The sequence below is a fragment of the Bradysia coprophila genome (genome assembly GCF_014529535.1).
Source record: "Bradysia coprophila strain Holo2 chromosome IV unlocalized genomic scaffold, BU_Bcop_v1 contig_5, whole genome shotgun sequence".
In the NCBI taxonomy this organism is placed as follows: domain Eukaryota; kingdom Metazoa; phylum Arthropoda; class Insecta; order Diptera; family Sciaridae; genus Bradysia; species Bradysia coprophila.
The window spans coordinates 627,835-648,158 of NW_023503374.1; the positions used below are offsets into that span (position 1 = coordinate 627,835).

Below are 20,324 nucleotides of genomic sequence, written 5' to 3' on the forward strand. Positions count from 1 at the left end.
GGAAGCCATAGTGCTAGTCATATAATTTATTATTTTCAATTGGCATAATTTAACCGCTGTAGATATGCTAACATCTTCTCGACAACGACCAATTACTTTGTTTTCTCTATTAAATCAAGACAACAGACATAGATTACGCTATTTTTCTCTACCTTGCTGTCGTCGCACTTTTTTATTATTAACATAATATTACAAAAATCGCACTGTTGATAATAACACTGCATACAGAAGAATTTTATGTGAAAATTAACTTGGAATTCAGGAAACTTTTAAGCATTTTCTCCACATTGTGAAATGTTCTGGCTCTATCAATGCATCGTCATAGCTTTAGCTACAGCAAAACATCGTTATATGCAATTACATTCAAAGAGTATAACTACACATAATTAAGCATAATATTTAATTTAACATTACATAGCTTCTTTCGTTATAAAACATTTATAGAATAAGTGCTTATACCTCCCTTTTTTGTATCATTTATATCATGTTGTACACATACGATGTTTGAGTAGTTCTTATTCCTGTCGTTTTATGTAGATGTCGGTTTATAATAACATCTTAATGTGAGTGTGCTGAAAAACGGTTGATAATGCGTTGACGTTGACTAGTCGGACCAGGGGCGCCGATTTCTAAGGACAAGCGAGGCTCGGGCACCACTACTCGAGCGATGAGCACCACTACATCTTTCCAGTTTTACTTGAAAGAGCACCACTACTCCCAGATTCGCTTGTTGTATGAGCACCACTAGTCCCAAACACAAGTCGGCGTCCCTGAGTCGGACGGACTTTCATATTGTGTAATTTGGTATGACTCACACTTAGGCTTACGTAAGGTCCGAACTCGGTTACCGTTGGAACAAAGCTTTTGTCCGGTCCGAAAAAACTAGATCGAAAAATAATCGATTGGGTTAAGCGTGTTTGATCAATTCCAAGCAAAACAAAAGTAAACAAATAAGTGAATTCGAATTTTTAGTTAGTGAATCACGAATGAACATTTTAATTTTCCATGTACAGTCACTAACAATTACTTAGAAACTTTTTCATTTTTTAACCCACAAATACAATCCGTCTAATATTAGATTGAAACATATACACTAAGGACACCGTCATTTACTTCCTTTGTACGAAAAGTATGCATGATATGTACGAAATCTCTTACAATATTTATCAAACTCACTCCATGTTGTTGACGTCCCGTTTATTTATCTAGAAGGATAAACCGACAATTAACATTATTGACAAGTGCAACTGTTTAAAGTTGTTGTCTCGTTTTCACTTACATGATAAAATAGGATATCGATCCATGAGAGGTAAGCCTCGATTGTCCATATATAATCTTATTATTCACAGTGGATTTTGTGGGTCGCAATCTGAGGAATCTAAGTAAAGTGAAGCAGAGTTTCTAAGCTAATTTTGGTAATTGTACTATTGTGGTAGAGTCAATCTATTGTCTAAAAATCATATAAATTGATTTTGTAAATATTTTATTCCACAGCGTAATTGAAACATTCACCCATTCACCCGTTAGAAAGTCTATCAAGCCGGGCCTCAAGTTATTCGGGCCAGCTTGGATCTGACTTTAAAATGTGACCGGGCCACGGACCTTTTCGAAAAAAAAAATTCTGCCATCACAGCTCTAACGTTGACATTAATTTTTATCTGTATGCCTCGGATATCGTTTGATAAAAGATTGAACGAAAAGAAAAAAAAATCACAAAATTAGATAAGCAAGAATTTTTGTTAGCAAATTCAATGTCAATGGCTTCGTATATATTTTGTTATTTTTCATCGAATGGTTTATCTGCTTTGGTTATCGTAAAAATTAAATTTTGAATGATGAAATAGTCAGTTCTGAGCGTCATTGGCTAAATAAAGATTAAAACGAAGAAAAATAGAAAAAAATCGTGTTTTATATAAAAAAATGTGATTTAAATTTTGTTAACAAAATTAATGGCCAACGAGTCGTCAGGCCTGCGGATTCAGTTTGTCGAAAACATTTGTTTCAAAATTAACTATTACGCTCACACTAAACAAAAACCTAGGCTGTACAACAGTTATAAAGTGATTTTCTAAATTTTTTAATTGAGGATGAAACCGAATTCGAAAGTTCACATATTTCTGCGATTTTTCAGTTGATCCATGTCTTTTTAACATCGTCTAAAGTGACGGTGGAAATCATAGGGTTAGGGTATGGAAGTATTACATAGTCTTGACATACACACAAGGAATTTTGAAAACCGACCCATTTTCTGTTTATGTGTTTTACTTGAGTTTCTGATTTCTCCATACAAGAATACATGCGAAATTCACAAAAATTCAGTAAACCACGAAACAGAAAATGTGTCGGCTTTCAAAATTCCGCGAGTGTAATTCCGTTGCTAAAAGGAGTCACCAAACTATTATTTCATTTCGATTAGGAACACTCTTACGAACAAAAATAATCTTTTTTGATAGTATAAGTTGTTGAAAATTTTGTCTCGGTTCTCGATATTAAAAAAACTTCACAGTTGGAACTTGGAAGGTCATTCGAACAGTTTTCAACCAAGGCTGTAAACTTTGGGGAGGTCACGCAGATACAGATACGCGGGTCAATGAAAGTATACTCTATATGTAAGGTCCAATGTCAAAATTTGTATGGAGCTGAGGAAACAGCGATTTCATATAAAGAAACTCACCTCTCAATGATTTTCATTGAAAGGTGAGTTTATTTATATGAAATCGCTATTTCGTCCGGCTTGTATGGACAGACCATACCTGGTTTGTACATTCATTGACGCGGGTGACACACCACAGCTGACGATAAAATGACGGATTCACGACAGAGTAGTTAACCAGGCAGGAGCGCTTATATGACTAGGGACCTGAATAATCTAGTAGCCCTATATTTTTTGCGAGCAAAATTTTTCAATTTATGTCAGTGTTCATTTGAGTTCATTTTCATCCAGTGTATTAGGTCCCTTATTTGACGTTTCGAAAATGAACACCTCCTGCCTGGTTTATTTTACTCTGCCGTGACGGATTTCGTGACGATGTGGTGATTTTTTTTTATATGTAAAATCTTCAGAAGTGGTGTGTTTCCGCGTATCTAATAAAATGGCGATCTGCGTGACCTCCCCAAAGTTTACAGGCTTGTTTTCATCTGCTGTTAAAAATTAAAACAAAGCAAAAGCAAGGCAAAAGTCGACAAATTAAAATTTGTGTTCTGAGAGTTTTTCTGATATTTAGTATATCGAAAGCTAAATTAATTTGTTTTTATAGTCAATGAAATGACATTATGCTAAAAAAAAGTCCATTTAAAACAAAAATTTCCCTTTGTCCACCTTTGGTTTGTTGTTGATGTTGACAGCAGTGTAACAGTTTTCGGAGCTGTTCGAAAGCTATTCGAAATTCGAACTGTAACATTCTATACAACGAAACATCATTTTGGTAGCGATTAAACGAAGAGAAAATTATGTAACATGAAGAGTACAGATTTTAGCTTTCTATGGAATAATTAGATTAATTAATATAATTACTTAAATCGAGCTACGAATACTATCAACAAACATTATATGATGATGCGTGAACGAAGCTTTTCGAATTTGAAATGTTGTTTGAATTCTAAGCTGTATGTAACCAATAATATGTATCACAAACAGCAAACCTAAATTTAAAATATTTAGGTAGAATTGGGAAAACATATACATACAGCACAGCTGATTGAAAAACCAAATTATGGAAAATAAATGTTTATAAACTTCCATAACAAATAAATCAGATCGAATTTCAATTTATTTTAACTTTGGTCCGTTCTTGTTCATCACATTTGCTTTGTAATAATAAAAAAGATTTTCATTCTTGTTTTCGACATTATTCAAACATCACAAAGAATCCTGAGACGTTGGATTAAATTAATCAAATAAAAAGTTACATAAGGGGCTGTTTATATGTTATGAAAAGCAAAAAATGCTAAGCGTTGCGTCACGCAATCTAAAAATTTAACTTGAAGGAGGAAGGGGGACTAATCAAATAATGCTCATACATCTGGCTCATACATTGAGTGAAGAAAAAAATCTGACAGAAAATGTATATGGATGGAATGGACGTAATGTCATTGATTTCGTGTGAATGGAAAAATTGACAGTATGTCTACACATTTTCTGCCAAATTTGTATTTTCGCTTGATGCATAAAAATAGAAGCAGACAATGATTCCTAACACCGTTCATGGAGTCAGACGTAGGTCATCAAAGTAAACCTTCAGAGTAACCTGAAATGTTCCTATCTCCGAAAATATGTAATATATTTACACAAGAACTAGAAGCTGCAAGCGTCACCCCTCCAGATACCAGTTCTTTTGTAAGTGGATAAAAGAAGTTGGTCACACTTCCACTGTAAGTGTTTTTTGGGCGACGCACCTCCTATGGCTTTTCTCGCTACTAATAGACAATTTTGCCCTCCGTGGCAGCTTGGACAAAGCATTCAACAAATCTTTCACAATTTATTTTCTAAAATTTTCACACTTTTCTCGTACACTTACTGCAAATGACCATATTTTCTGAATCTTCCAAATTCGTCAGATGTGTATTTCACATTTAAAATGTATGATCCATGCCTATGACCTTAAACCATTTATATCAAGTTTAAGTTTGCGAGATAATAAATAATGTAAATCATAAAAATCTGTGCACGAAAATTTACTACAAAAAATCGCACTGCAACCGCCATTAAAAAAAAACTCGATCAGACTCTTATCCACTCATTCTATCATGCACGTATGGCTATATATAACGTTACACAGATACAAGTAGACGAATCCAATTGAAATTTTAACATTGAATTTGAAATGAAAATGAAAACAGATTTAAACTTCATTCAATTCAGAATGTGTGTCTATCGTTTTCTGCACACTATGTTGCATTTTTTTTGTTTGTATAAAAATACATCAACGAGCTTCTGTCGCGTATAACACAGAAACGAAGCGGCCTAGCAAATAAATCAAACTAAAAAGTTAATCTTACTGAAATCATTTGCTTGTGTGTATGTCTGATGTCGTATTAGTTTCTTTTCAGCAATAAATGACGCTGATAAATAGAGTGTTTTCCTTGAGTAGAACAGTTAGTCTGAGGGTACAAAAGCTGTCAAAGAAATAACAAATAATTTGCCTTGAAATGTCCTGAAATTGAGCAAATCAATTAAAAATTGATAAATTTAGATCTGATATGAAAAATGTCCAAGTTAATTACATTTTATCAATAAATTTCTTTTGTTTTTTACCCGTGACTAACTGTTCTAAATACTGATGTGAACTGTGCTAATAAAACATTCCTAATAGGAGTCTCCTATAAAATTGTACTTGAAAAAATAATGGGCTAGCACAGTTTTGTTTTCAACAGATATATTTGTAGACCCACAGATTCTAACAGCTGTGATATTGTAGGAACGTCAGTTAAACGGTAAATCAGTTAAGGCTAGGTTCAGGTAATTTTAGTGAGAAACATGAACATGACCTGAATCCTTTCAGGTCGACTGTTTCAGGTTCGACCTGTTCCGAGTCTTATTATTCATACTTTGTTATATAGGTAACGGTATAAAGACGAAAAACAACTGAATTTGAAAGAAAGTTAGCAGCTTATATAAGAAGTCTTTGCAGCATGCATAGGGAATAGACAGTTTGTGCAAATAACGTACAATTTATAAGTTGGAACTTTAGGAAGTAATAGAGCAGATAAGTTGAAAATTCTAAGTAATATTTCAGAACTTCTTGTATGAAGATATAACTTATTATTTAAAACTTCTAAGTTGACTTATAAATTATATGTCATTTGCGTAAACTGTCTAATTTCGCACATTAAAAATAGTCTAACATTACTGAGTAAAGTCATCCGAATGTTTCAAAGGTTTTTCCGAAACACACGGTTGGATTTATCTCTTCAAAAATTTTATTCGCCTTAAAAGCAATCTACCGTAGTCCCAGCTAGGTAAATAATCATGCATAGTAAACAATGTGTGTCGACTAGATTTTTGCACTCAAATCAGTGAATCGTAGAATACATAATTTGCTGCATTACTTATTATATTTGCATACATACTGCACTGCGTTTGACAAGTCAAAAGAATCCGACAATCCAAAATAATAATTATTTATCAAAAGAATATTTTATATTGCGCTTGTTTTTGGCAGTTCGATAAAAAGCGTTTCTTTTATATTAGCTAGCGTGACAGTTTTTCGAATTGGAACCTTTGATGTTTATTTCAAATTGCTTTCACAGTGATGTTGCGATGGAAATGATTTAATTTAAATTTATCTGAAATAAATGTTCTTTTTATATTCAATCCAAGACAAAAACTTCAGTCAAAAACGGGAATCTCTTTATTTTTCATTATAACTAAATGTATAATGTGCAGCGAGCAATGCTGATACATCTCCTGAGGATGTGTGTCTTTGACACTTGATGTCAGATTTCATAGAGAAAATTTTTGTTAAGGTGAGATGTTCTCTATTCACTTTTTGTCTTTTGGTACAAGTGTTCCCCTAAACCTGTCAAATAATAAAAAAAAGTTTTATAGAGCAGATAGAGCATAGAGTTACACTCTATTATAATTTACATCGAGCTTTTTTAACATTGCGATTTGGCAACGGGCTATCTAGTTGCTGGGACTGGCACAACTACGAATAAAATAACTTTCAAGACGCATTTATTTTAGAACTAAAACAGCAACTCCTTTCTCTTTGATTTATTAGGGAAAGCACAGACGAGACAGTAAAACACAACGCTCCTTTCCCTTTCATTATTAACTGAAGATCCTGTGTAGATCAAATCGTTGCGTCCTTATCCAGGACGTTTGGAATTACTGAAATCACCATCACCCCCAGCTGAAATGCCTATAGACAAAGTCTACTCTACCTACCAGTGAAAATGCGAAACAAAACAAACAAAGCTCTTCGCTTTTTCCTTACCCATGGTTCACGTTTAGTGAATAAACTTGAAGCAAAGGTGCTGTTTCGACCTCCGAGTATAACTCTCTGAGATAGAGAGTTGGTTTCAAGGGATAGGTTATAGAAATTTGCAATTACAATATTTTAGAAACCCAACAAAATGGGGCGACTGCAATTCTGGTCCTTAAATACAAGACTACAAGTTTTTGTTGTTTAGTAGTGATTTTCTCAATTTCAATGTCAAGTAACAACTCAGACTCCAAATGTATAGCTGAGCTGCTCAGAATTTACCCGCTATGTGATTTGGAGTTACATAAACAAGTTAAATAAATTGGAAATATTTGGTGCAATTGTCAAACTTCGGGCTTCCGAAGCTAACTGATTCCCCGAACCTCGACTTTTTTTTAACATAAAGAACCAAACCGCGAAACTGAACTAGTGTAGAATTGGACGCATTCGGGCAGGGAGTGTGAAGTGTGAAAGTAATTGAAAAAAAAAACGGCGGCGTTCCCCTAACAGACCCAAATGAAATTAATTGCTGAAAAACGTAGTTCATAAATTAATGGTCAAAAATTCTTACGTTATTAGGATCATTCTAAGGGCTAAAAATTGTTCCTTGAGATTAATCGGTTTATTTATTCATTCCCCATTAATTTACAATTCATATGATATTCTATCAAAATTACAATAAAGAGATGTGGACGAATCGTTGAAGCTTAATACAATAAATGACGACCACTTTATGAGATAATTAACTTGGTTGCATAAATATACCGCCATGCATGCTTGACGACATTTCTTAATTCAATTTGAACTTTGCTTATCAAATATTACAATGTTATCAGTAGGCTTTAAGCTGTGGATTAAATATCTATTCTCAAATTCACGCCGTAAGTGTGCCTAAAATTTGAATTTCAAATGAACGAGTCAATGAAAAAATGAACCTAAAATTAAATTTCGATGCTTCCTTGTATGAAAGTGGAGCACTTTCCATTTTGAATTTCGACCACACTAATGCCGTGAAATTAGTGAAATTGTGGAAAATTTCTTTTGAACAAAAACCACTAATTGTCCCTATTCGCTTTGGCTTGGTTCACATTACGATCATCCTATGCTTTTGCAATTTGTATACTCTTTTAAATCAAATGTATTCATTTTGATAATCAACCGAACAAATGCAAATTAAGTGACAAAACGACCTATCAACAATTGTTTTAAAAAAATGCAACAGTTTATCAGTTCTTTCGATAAATTTATTCAGACACGATCTATACTCTAAAAAACAAGGTTTTAATTTGTATATCAATGAATTGAAGTGTCTGCTTGCAAATGTGAGAGAACTGCATGTGGTTAAATTATTATTCTTAAAGAATATATTATTTCTGTACTGTGTGTGCAATGTTCATAGGACCGACCGATGAAAACACCAATTAAAAACTTACACTAATGGGGGCAAACCATTATGGTTTGTAAAGAATGTAAGTATGTCGATTTCGTAGATTTTTGACATAAAATACATGGGAGAAATGTCAAAAGTTCTTAAAATTGCCTTACTTAAGAACTTCACGAACAATGATGGTTTGACCCTAATGTATATGTCTTATACTCAAAAAATTTTCAACCCGAGACCCGAGAAAAATCTCGAAACTACCTCATTTTCGGCCCCGACACCTGACAAAAAAATGTCTATAAACGTTTTTATAAACAAATCCATCAGAACAGTCGCAGCGTTTGCTGCGACTGAGCCCCGTACGACCCGTAAACCTATTTTGCCCGAAACCATTATACGTGCGTAGCCCTAATAAGCCCGTAACCCTTATTCGTCCGTTATCAAAATGTTTCCGTAACCTTATTGCGTACTTGACATTATTGCCTATTTTTGCAAATTAACTGTAAGTGTTCATCTTTAAAATTGCGCAACAAAAGCCCGTACGAAGTACTTCTCAAATAAAACCAACAATTTACGACATTATTTTAGAGACCCAAAATTTTTTGCCAACTTTCCATTCGGTATTCAATTACCTCTCAAATGAAACAAAAACTAGCAAAATCGGATGAGATTTACTCGATTTATGTGCAAAATACACTTACGGCCGAGTAACTTTGAAACTTTTTTCACCACATTCTTTTTGGTATTCAATTACCTTCCATATAAAACAAAAGCTAGCAAATTCGGATGAGATTTACTCGAGCAATGTGCAAAAATTTTGTTTAGTCCAAGGGCCCAAAATTGAAACTTTTTTGACACCATTATACTCGGCATTCAATTATCTCTCAAATGAAACAAAAACTAGCAAAATCGAATAAGATTTGGATGGTAATAATCGAACGTTATTAGTTTTGGGTTGAGCGTTAAAAATAATTGCATTTACCAATATTTCCATCTAATTGGTACAAATTTGATGATAATAACGGTAGCGAGAATTAAAATATTTGTAAAAGGAAAAATTCCAATGGTCGTCGATCAAAAAATATTGGTCGAATATAATTTCCCATAAGATTTACTCGATTTATGTGCAAAAAACACTTAGGGCCGAGTAGCGGCCTTAGGCCTCACTTCAAGGGCCCAGATTTGAAACCCCTGTAACTTGAGTAAATCAAAACCTTTTTTGAAAATTCTTTTTTTTTCCCCAATTTGATATGGACAAAAGTAAGGTCAAGTTCGAAAATGGGTTAACACATTAGTGGTCGATTGTGGTCGTGCACTTTTGAACAAGGATTCTGGTGAAAAGATATTATCCAAAATAAAATACGAAACGCACAAATATAGGCTACAAATTTGTCTAAGCGTCCATGCCTCTTAAACTGAGACCGATTTTAACAAAATTCGCGACAAAAAAAATTGAATGAGATTGAACAGATTTGGTGGTGAAAAATTGATTCTAAGCGAGTGATTCTTTTTAATTTGCCAAAAACAATTCAATTTATTGCCATCAGAACTATAATATTCGAAATTGAAAAAAATGTATTAAAAATTCATATTTTTATCGGCCAGCTGCTTTCTTTTAATATGAATTTAATTAAAATTTCAAAATTGCCAATTCTGTTGAATAGACTAGCTTCAAAACGTTCATTATATATTTTGGAAGACAGACAGCCGGCAGATGCAACTATAAAATATTACGAACATCCTCTTAGGAACATCCAATCCTTAGATTTAACAATTTTAATAAAGTGGGTCTGTAATTCGAATCTATAAAACACTATAACTACAACTAGAATACCAAATGTGATTATAATCTCGAATAATTTCATTAATTTTTTTTTTGTCAAATTTATAAACGTTAAAATTAAACTTAAAAAATTAGGTAGACAAAGAATACATCAATTTATGATTTTATATTTTTGTCGTGTCTAATACAGTGTAAAAACTAAACGAAACTGGGCGCCAATTCTCGTGAATTATAGAATTCGCAACTTGATAGTTGTCACCTGAATGCTAAGAGTGGTCCATGTCCATACTATTCGTAACGTTTAAGGTGACAACTGTAAGTTACGAATTCTTAAATTCATGATCCTTGTGCCAGTCAACTCGCTTTACGTTTTTCGAGCTTTTCAACTATCATACATAATTGGTAATGAAAAGTTGTGGAACAAATTTTCTTTTTCGAAAATCAACTTTCAGTACATTTTTGCGAACGGAGCCATCTTTTCTAACAAAAGGGCCTGGAATATTATATTATTATGTTACGGGAATTCCTTCAGTCTTTTATGTTAGATATAAACGCGAATATCCAGCGTATCGCATATATTTGAATATATTGCTTATAAATAGCATAATCTTGACAACTATCACAAATAATTAAATTTTAACTCGACGGATCATCTCAGAACTTCAGTAAAATAATTAGTTTTTCAATTGGACCAATGTCAATGTCAAATTTATATCATATGGTGAACAATACGTAAAAAAAAGGTTCACCAAAAACTTATATTAAATTGACGGTTGTCAAAGCTATGCGAGTTAACCAGGCAGAACAGTCGACCTAAATCGAGTATAAAAAATTAAAGTAAATACCCTCTTATTTACAAGCTAATTACAGATGCACTCAATTAGTTGATAAAAACGCCCTACGCGGAAAATTTGTCATAACCATGTATCAATTTTGTGTTTGAGATCACTCGTGTGGATTAAGCAACTCACTTTAGTAAGTGTTATTTTTACTTGTGTAGTTACATATCTCGCCTTCGGCTCGGATTTTCAAACTCTACACTTGTCAAAGTAACATTTTCCAAACCTCGTTGCTTAAAATACACTCGTGAGTTTGTCTCGAGTACAAATTGATCCGCCGCATCAAATGTAATCTATTGTTCATTTTATATATTTTCGTTTTTGCAGAGAGATGCTAATATGACGACTAGGTCCTTCGAAACGACCCAGTCGTAATATTAGCATCTCTCTGCATTTTTGCGAAAAAGATTACATCGTGGAATTCGAAGCTATACGTAATAGTATGTGCTGGTGGTGCGACACGTATCATGTCTCAGAAATTAAAAAAAAATATTTTTTTTTCGTAGAAGATATTTGCTTTTACATAAAACAAATTATTATTTCTTTTTAAATAGATAACAAGACCGATACTGTCTAGCCGAAACGATTTTGTTTTGTTATATCGGCGTTGGTGGTTTAGTTTTATGAATATTTGATTAGTATGGTTCATTACTCAAAACAGACAATTTCAGTTGATAACAACTGATTTGATTATGGTGAAGAATATTCGTTTTCAAATTGTGACGTGGACATAGTCTTTACCTTCTTGCAATGACTGTATTTGACGTTTTTAGCCCCGTACGAAGTACGAAGGGGCTTATAGGATTACGATGCCGTGTGTAATTGATGGAATTCGAAGCAGACGGTAAGTGCAAAGTGTTTGCCTATGTTTATAGATGACGAATCCGCAATAAAAATTTGGGCCGTCTGTCCGTCTGTCCGTCTGTCCGTCACGTCGATATCTTGAGTAAATCAAATCCGATTTCAAAATTTTTTTTTTCCCTGAAAGATAGTCAAAATAGTGAGGCTAAGTTCGAAGATGGGCATATTCGGGTCGGCGCTTCGTGAGTTAGGGCCACCTAAGTGATTTAAGGTCTTTTGGTGATATTTATGGCAAAATAAACGATGGAAATGTAAATAACACGGCAAATGATAGGTATTGTCAATACCAATCCAGGAAAAAAAAGTTTTTTAAAATCGGGTGAGTGGACCGTGAGTTAGGGCCTTAGAAGTGAAAAGCTACTAGGGCCCTATGTGTATTTTACATAGAACTCAAGTAAATTTCATCCGTTTTTCGTAATTTTTGTTTCATTTGAAAGATAATCGAACACCGAATAGAATGTTGTTGAAAAAAATTAAATTTGGGTCCTTGGACTAAGGCCGCTACTAGGGCCCTATGTGTATTTTACATATAACTCGAGCAAATTTCATCCGTTTTTCGTAATTTTTGTTTCATTTGAAAGGTAATCAAAGGCCGAATAGAATGTTGTTGAAAAAAAAATTAAATTTGGGTCCTCGGACTAAGGCCGCTACTAGGGCCCTATGTGTATTTTACATATAACTCGAGCAAATTTCATCCGTTTTTCGTAATTTTTGTTTCATTTGGAAGGTAATCAAAGGCCGAATAGAATGTTGTTGAAAAAAAATTAAATTTGGGTCCTCGGACTAAGGCCGCTACTAGGGCCCTATGCGTATTTTACATACAACTCGAGTAAATTTCATCCGTTTTTTGTAATTTTTGTTTCATTTGAAAGATAATCGAACACCGAATAGAATGTTGTTGAAAAAAAAAAATTGGGTCCCTGGACTAAGCCCGCTACTAGGGCCCTATGTGTATTTTACATATAACTCGAGCAAATTTCATCCGTTTTTCGTAATTTTTGTTTCATTTGAAATGTAATCAAAGGCCGAATAGAATGTTGTTGAAAAAAAATTAAATTTGGGTCCTCGGACTAAGGCCGCTACTAGGGCCCTATGTGTATTTTACATATAACTCGAGCAAATTTCATCCGTTTTTCGTATTTTTTGTTTCATTTGGAAGGTAATCAAAGGCCGAATAGAATGTAGTTGAAAAAAAAAAATTGGATCCTCGGACTGAGGCCGATACTAGGCCCTATGTGTATTTATACTCAATAATTTAAAATTTTAGGGTTATTTGAAATTTTTGTTTTATTTGAAAGGAACGTCGTACGGGGCTTCGTAATTGCGCTATGCGCAATTTCTAAGATGTACACATTACATAATAATTTTACTTTAACTACTTTAACCGGCGCATAGGCTTACGGTCAAAGTAGGGTGACAGACGCACTAGGGTCACGTTCGCAATAGATATACGGGTTTGTACGGGGCTCAGTCGCAGCAAACGCTCCGACTGTTCTGATGGCTCGTTTGAACTCTAACATCGAAAATGTATTTATATTTTTAGTATAATTAGTTATCGCCTGTGATCTGGCTTGTCTATAAATCGATAAAGATTTGGTAATTGTATCATACTGCATCGAATTCGACAATTCCGTTGAAATTTCTACGTTATTAAAACTGCGTAAGCAGCAAAGGAAATTTCACTCAAATAAGTTTAATAACCGATGAGTAGTAGCACAATAGATCATTGTCAATGTCATTTGAGATGTAAAATGAGTGTCATTTTCACAAACCTAACCAATTTTACAAAAATGTATGTGTTACTGTCATTGTTTGAGGTTAGCTTTGTGAAATTGACAACTCATTTGACACTAATTTGAGAGAAGAAACTGTTATTTGACACTGATCTATTCTTCAAGGCCGATTTTGATCGTGAAGAATTAACTCGTCAGTGAAAAATGTCAAGAAAGATGTCAATTAGTTTTGAATTTCAGTATTATCAAAAATAATTGTATTTCAATCGACAAATCGGGTGTAAATAGTGAAAATTAATTAAATCAATTAAATAAAAAAGAATTTCTGTTTCATCCCTTAATGAATGTCGACTATTGCCAGGTCTTCTCAGACAAACGTATTTACGGCCGAAAAAGTAACCTCGTCTGCCGGAGAGAGCAGCCTACAATGGAATTCCATACAAACTTTTTAGGTCGCAATTGAGTGTACGTGATGCTGATGTTGTTTCGTCTGATTGTGATCCTTAAGGCACAAAAAACGGCGCTCGTAACTTTTGATGAAAGCGGAATTTTCCAGGACACGTTGTAAGCGTACCCTAGTCGGCTTCGCCTCGATAGGACAGGCTTATATCTAGTAATTCTACTTTTAATCACTTGTAACGCAAAATAATATTTTCTCAACTCGGTGGCGAAAATTAGAGCTTTTGTTGGTTTCTTTGCGACAAAATCGTTGTATGTATGGCACACGATGTGTATTCTATACATCTGAATCTAATATATATTTCACACTTGTCACTCTATTTTTCTGTATACGTGAGAGTATTGGTGAGCTATCATATGATTTGGTCGGTAGGGAAAGTAAACGGTCGTAAAGAAAAGTAACTGTTGGAAAGGAATGCACCAACACACTCTCACTATTACAGAAAAATATCTTTCAAAATACCCCAATACACACTCGAGGTGTGTTTTCGCTTGGGCTTCGCCCGCGCGTGCACACACATCTTGTGTGTATTGGGGTATGTTGAAATATACTATTATTACGTAAGCGAAAACGAGACAACAACATAGACCTGAAGTGTAATTTTTGAATTATTCTTCTAGTTAAGTAATTTTGACAGCCGAGCACCGCGCGTATGTGATAAAAAGCATTTATAACTAGGTTGCATGAATAACTATTCATGGCTTAGACAAGAATTAAAACTGTCGGCAATTGCATCGACATGAATCTATAATTCCTATAACTAATTTCATCGGTATAATGTCTAGCATAGCGCGAACACATTTGCGTTTTTAAAACAAACCATTTTTCTAACCAAACGAAATAAAATCACAAAACTAAAATCTCATCATCGTCCATTTATATCTTCCTCTTTTCCCGCATTCAATTCGTTACACCTCACCGTTTTATAATCACTCATAATATAAAATACAATCGCAACGACCATCTTACACCACACATTAAAAGCTTCAATTTTTTTTTGCTATGTAAGACATCAACATCATATGTGCGAAAGAGCTAAATTTGTCGACGTGAGTCATATAAAGCGAAAAATATTTTTTAAATTTAGATGTAAAGCATTCAAAGTTGGCTCTGAATAAACCAAAAAAAAAAAACCACACCGAATCCCAACAATGATAATCGGACATATTAGACCGAATAAATACACTGATTCATTGCTGAGTTTTACATTTTACTTAGCCATAGCACTCTCAGTCGAGTCGATGTTGAATAGTCAACTTTTTCTGGACTTATTGGTTGTTACTAATCGTATGGTTGATTAACACTCTAAAAACATTAAATCTCAAATGTTGAACAAGAGAAAAGAGGGTTTTTTCTATAAAATCATCAGAAATTTGCAGCTTAAAAACTATCGCGTTGGTTTATTATCATCAGCGACCTTGCCATGGGTCCTTAACACCATTTTTAAGTTTGTTGCGATTTGATTTTTATACACATCGCCATGACTGTATTTGTACAAAAAAATTTACTGTGTTCGTACAACCTTTTCTTTTTCGTTGTGTGTGAAACTTGCGCAGAAGACCATGATTTTAAGTAGAAAATTTTTGTTTGGATTCGATTTACGGCTGGTAGATTGTTTCGTAATTTTTTGTGGTGAAATTATTTTTTTTTACTCATATCCATATGCTACCAGGGCCTCAGATTATATTGTAGATATAAAATTGTATTTTTAAAACTATTAAAAAAAATGAACGCATACCCCGAGACCACAAAGACATACCTGCAATGTAATTATTACTGATTGCAAGAAATATAAAAAGAGGCAACTAAGCAGCTATTTAATTAATCTTATGATATGCCATAACAATGATTAATATCAAATTTATATAAAAAAAAGACGAAGAATAAACATATGAATTCATTTTTTTATACAAAAACGTGCAGCGTATACTTAGTTTGTTGTGGGAAGCATATGCTTTTGTAATTAAAAATGAAGCATTGAAATATATATAAAACAATGAAATTAATGCATCATGCAGACGATCAACTGGCTTTACATGCATTAATCATCGATCAAAATTAGTTTTAATTAAATTTAATCAGCAAATGTGAAGATTCGAGATTGAAGAAGTTTGCAATTTTTTTCAGTTTTTGTGTAATAGATCTAGTTCGTTGTATGTTGTAAATACTAAAAGGAACTCGCTAAATTCCATTCATAACACTACCACTAGCATTATCAAACAAAACATTCGGAGGCGGAAGGAATCACAGTTGGCTCTATGTTTCACTTTAGTTTAGTTTAGTTTGCTTTATTAGTTGTAACAACTACTCAAATCACGATACAATTTTACAATATAAATCAAAACAATATCATGTCCGGAGCGATAGCGGAGGACTTGACGCAGTCTAACTTCCAAAAAAAGAACGAAGAAAATTTTTTGAGACGCGGCGCGAGATTTCTACTTTTGCCAAAATGTCCAATATCGTAACCAAATTATTTTAAAAACATTCTCATCGGAAATACAAACAAAATGAGCTATCACACGCCTACCAAAGTGCTCGGGAACCGGAGATATTGCTTTTTCCAAGTCGTCATTTTCAGTACAAACACATGAAAAATGGCATTCTCCAAACAATCAAAATCTTTCAACTTACTCTGTATGTTTCTGTCTATCTATATGTCTATCTATCTATCGATGGTCTATCGATGGAATAATTTCCTTCATATAAAAATGTACAGCCACTTCGTGTTGATAGTGTTGTGATGATAGTGTTGTTATGATTGTTGTGAAGTTTGTTGTAATTCGGTCGAAATTTCAAAATTCAAAGTTTATGAATATTATGGTTTACATGGTGGGCAATTAGAAAAATTTGGTCACTTTCAGGGTATGTTGGGCAGCTGGAAATATTTGGTCACTTTCGGGTAGCTGATTTTCGTCAAATTTTCTAATTTCGTCAAATTTTGGAATTTCGTCATATACATATTTTCGAATTTCGTCAAATTTTCGATTTTCGTCAAATTTTCGAATTTCGTCAAATTTTTTAGTTTCGTCAAATTTTCGAATTTCGTCAAACTTTTTAATTAGAACTGATCTAAAAAGCAGTGTTGACTACACTTCTAAAACGACTGATATCCCAACAAAAATCTCTTCGAGAACGCGACGCAGTCTTTGAGGTACAATTTCTAAAATGAATGATATCGCTAGAGTTGACGCTTTCAGCTTCGTTACGCAAAAAATAAATTTTACACCCAATTAGTTCAAACAAGCTGGCTTAGCTTTATCTCATCATCTGCCAAATTATTTTTAACAAAAAAAAAAATGGACTGGAAACAACAAAAATGTAACCAAAAAAATCTGCGTCGCAATTGGCAGATAAATCTTCTTGCTGGTCCTGATAATCTGCTTTGCAACACAGTTTTTTTTTGTCTATTCAAAACCATTTGGTAGATGATCAGAAAAACTAAGCCAGCTTGTTTGAACTAATTGGGTGTAAAATTTAATTTTTGCGTAACGACGCTGAAAGCATCAACTCTAGCGATATCATTCATTTTAGAAATTTTAGAAAAACTGCGTCACACTTTTCTCGAAAAGATTTTTGTTGGGATTTCATTTTAACAAATTCCATACAATATCACTTGGCACTTCATTATATAGCTTCACACCATGGTACATCAGACTATTCTGGGTAGAGCTTTTCCGGAACAATGGTAGCCGAAGGTTGTCCGGTTACGGAGAATGTACGTCCTTCCTTCATTGGATTGAAAACAGTCAGGTACCGTGGAAGTGGGCCGTTCTGTACTTTGTGGATGACAACCATAACGTCACTCGCAATCATTTGTTCAACTGATAGAAATTTCAGATCGTTCAGCATATCCCTGATGTGCGTTCGCCTCCGTTTTTTGAGTATAATTCTCATGCACTTGTTTTGCAGCTTTTGCATTCGATAGACGTGCGACTTTTCAGACAAAAACAAAATGGTCGTGCAGTACGTTATGTGTGGCGCGATTATTGTGCTGTAAACTAAAAGTAGCTTTATCGAGACACTTGGAAATTCGACCGAAAAAGTTCACTTTCTTCGCCATTTTTTTACATAGGTACATAATCACAGTTGGCATTGAAGTTCAATTGATCATCGATCTTACAACTGAGTTATTTGATTTCACTCACTCGATCGATCACAGCCTCTCCGATCTTTATTTGGTTCACACTCTCGACCTTCTTATGGCCTAGAAACATGAACTGAGTCTTCTTAGCGTTCAACTTTAACTTATTGCCATTTAACCACTCTTTGAAATCTCCGAGCTCGCAGTTCATCTTTTCAATCATCTCGTCCGCATCCTTCTCTACAACATAAATCGCAATATCATTAGCGAACAGGTTAATTTTACTTTCCTTAAAGACCGATTTCATATCGTTGATGAACAGAGAGTGTTGTTGGCGCGAGGGATTTTGATTCGAGTTTGTTGGTCGATGTGTGGCAAGAAATAAATAAGTGAGCAGTAGATACCATCTGTCCAGTTTTATTCGTAAAACATTTGTTCAGATAGCAGTCCTTACAGCTACAAATTTCTATCGAGTAAATTGTACACAAAGTTAGGTTACGTTTACAGGATCATGTAAACTACTTAAAACTTACGACTTGTATCTTGCTACACTTGACAACGTTAAACAATTCTATGGCGGCTTTACTCTTGCGGATGAACTTTAAAATAAGCAACAAATTATAGATCGTTCTGTATTTTTACTAAATACATCTGCTCGTCCGGAAATTTCTACCGAAAAAGAAAGAATCATCCAGGTTGACGTTTGATTGCCGTGAAGATCGTTGAGGTAGCGATGTTGTATATTTTAGCGTGATCTGTTTGTCACTGCTGGCAGTAACACTCCCCTCCACTAAGCTCTCGCGGGTGAGTGTCTTAGCTCCTTTCAATACTGCCAGCTCAATTGTAGGTCCAGCGGTGGTTGCGTCTACATCGATCGAACTCTTTCCTCGATGGAAACTTTCTCTATCCCCAAAGCTTGTATCCAGCCAAATCGCTTGTTGAACTGAATCGTATAAGCTTTGTGGCTTTGTCAACGATGATGCGACTGACCGTTGGTGGCTTAGTGATGAAATATACGGCCTGTTGCGTGAAGTGTCTATATGACTGTCTTCCATTACATCCGGCGCAGAAAACACTGCAGTGAGCGATTGGTTCATTGTCTGTTTATAAATTAACGCAGCCGTTGCTCGCGAATCCAGATTCGGTGTACGTTGTTGTATCGAAGCTGAGGTGATTCGGGTTTCCATAGAAGTCGGCGAATTTACAGAAGTCAGTCGCTGCACAGAAGTCGGTCGCTGCACATAAGTCGGTCGCTGCACAGAAGTCGGTCTCTGCACAAAAGTCGGTCTCTGCACAAAAGTCGGTCTCTGCACAGTAGTCGGTCTCTGTACGGAAGTCGGTCTCTGTACGGAAGTCGGTCTCTGCACAGTAGTCGGTCTCTGCACGGACGTCGGTCTCTGCACGATGTTCGATGTCTTGAAATTCAGCATCGCTTTGGTTGATTGTTGTTCATAAATTTGCTGAGCCACAATTGGCACAAGCTTCGATTCAAACGGATGTATTAAACGCGTCACGGGATGGCCACAATCGGTTTGTTGTGGAATTTCGTCCGCGTTTCGTATATTTTTTACCGTTTGTGCTTCTTTCGGTGATTGGACGGACTGTTGACGATTCCTCTTTTGATTCTGAAACATTTCGTCGAACCAACCCTTTCTTCCAAACTTCCCCGACCAACGAGACGAAAAAGTCAAATTTGTAGTGTTGTTGGCGCGAGGGATTTTGATTCGAGTTTGTTGGTCGATGTGTGACAAGAAATAAATAAGTGAGCAGTAGATACCATCTGTCCAGTTTTATTCGTAAAACATTTGTTCAGATAGCAGTCCTTACAGCTACAAATTTCTATCGAGTAAATTGTACACAAAGTTAGGTTACGTTTACAGGATCATGTAAACTACTTAAAACTTACGACTTGTATCTTGCTACACTTGACAACGTTAAACAATTCTATGGCGGCTTTACTCTTGCGGATGAACTTTAAAATAAGCAACAAATTATAGATCGTTCTGTATTTTTACTAAATACATCTGCTCGTCCGGAAATTTCTACCGAAAAAGAAAGAATCATCCAGGTTGACGTTTGATTGCCGTGAAGATCGTTGAGGTAGCGATGTTGTATATTTTAGCGTGATCTGTTTGTCACTGCTGGCAGTAACAGAGAGAACAAAATCGATGAAAGTACCGATCCTTGAGGAAGACCTGCCTCGTTTAGTAGTGGTGATGATATAGTGTTGTCAAACTTCGTAGTTTGATATCTATCA

At 34.7% G+C, this 20,324-nt stretch overlaps 1 protein-coding gene and 1 long non-coding RNA gene across 2 annotated transcripts in view; one reads left to right on the forward strand and one right to left on the reverse strand.

The window, feature by feature from the left end:
• Window positions 1-20,324, forward strand: part of LOC119071459 (putative uncharacterized protein DDB_G0271606) — a 212,140-nt gene that overhangs the window by 3,491 nt on the left and 188,325 nt on the right. The gene's annotated exons all lie outside the window — the stretch shown is intronic.
• On the reverse strand, window positions 10,475-20,159 carry LOC119071464. The gene is made up of 4 exons (XR_005086659.1): window positions 19,963-20,159; window positions 18,601-18,736; window positions 15,503-15,510; window positions 10,475-10,519 (listed from the first exon to the last, which is right to left on the reverse strand). It is a non-coding gene; the product is annotated as an uncharacterized LOC119071464 (long non-coding RNA).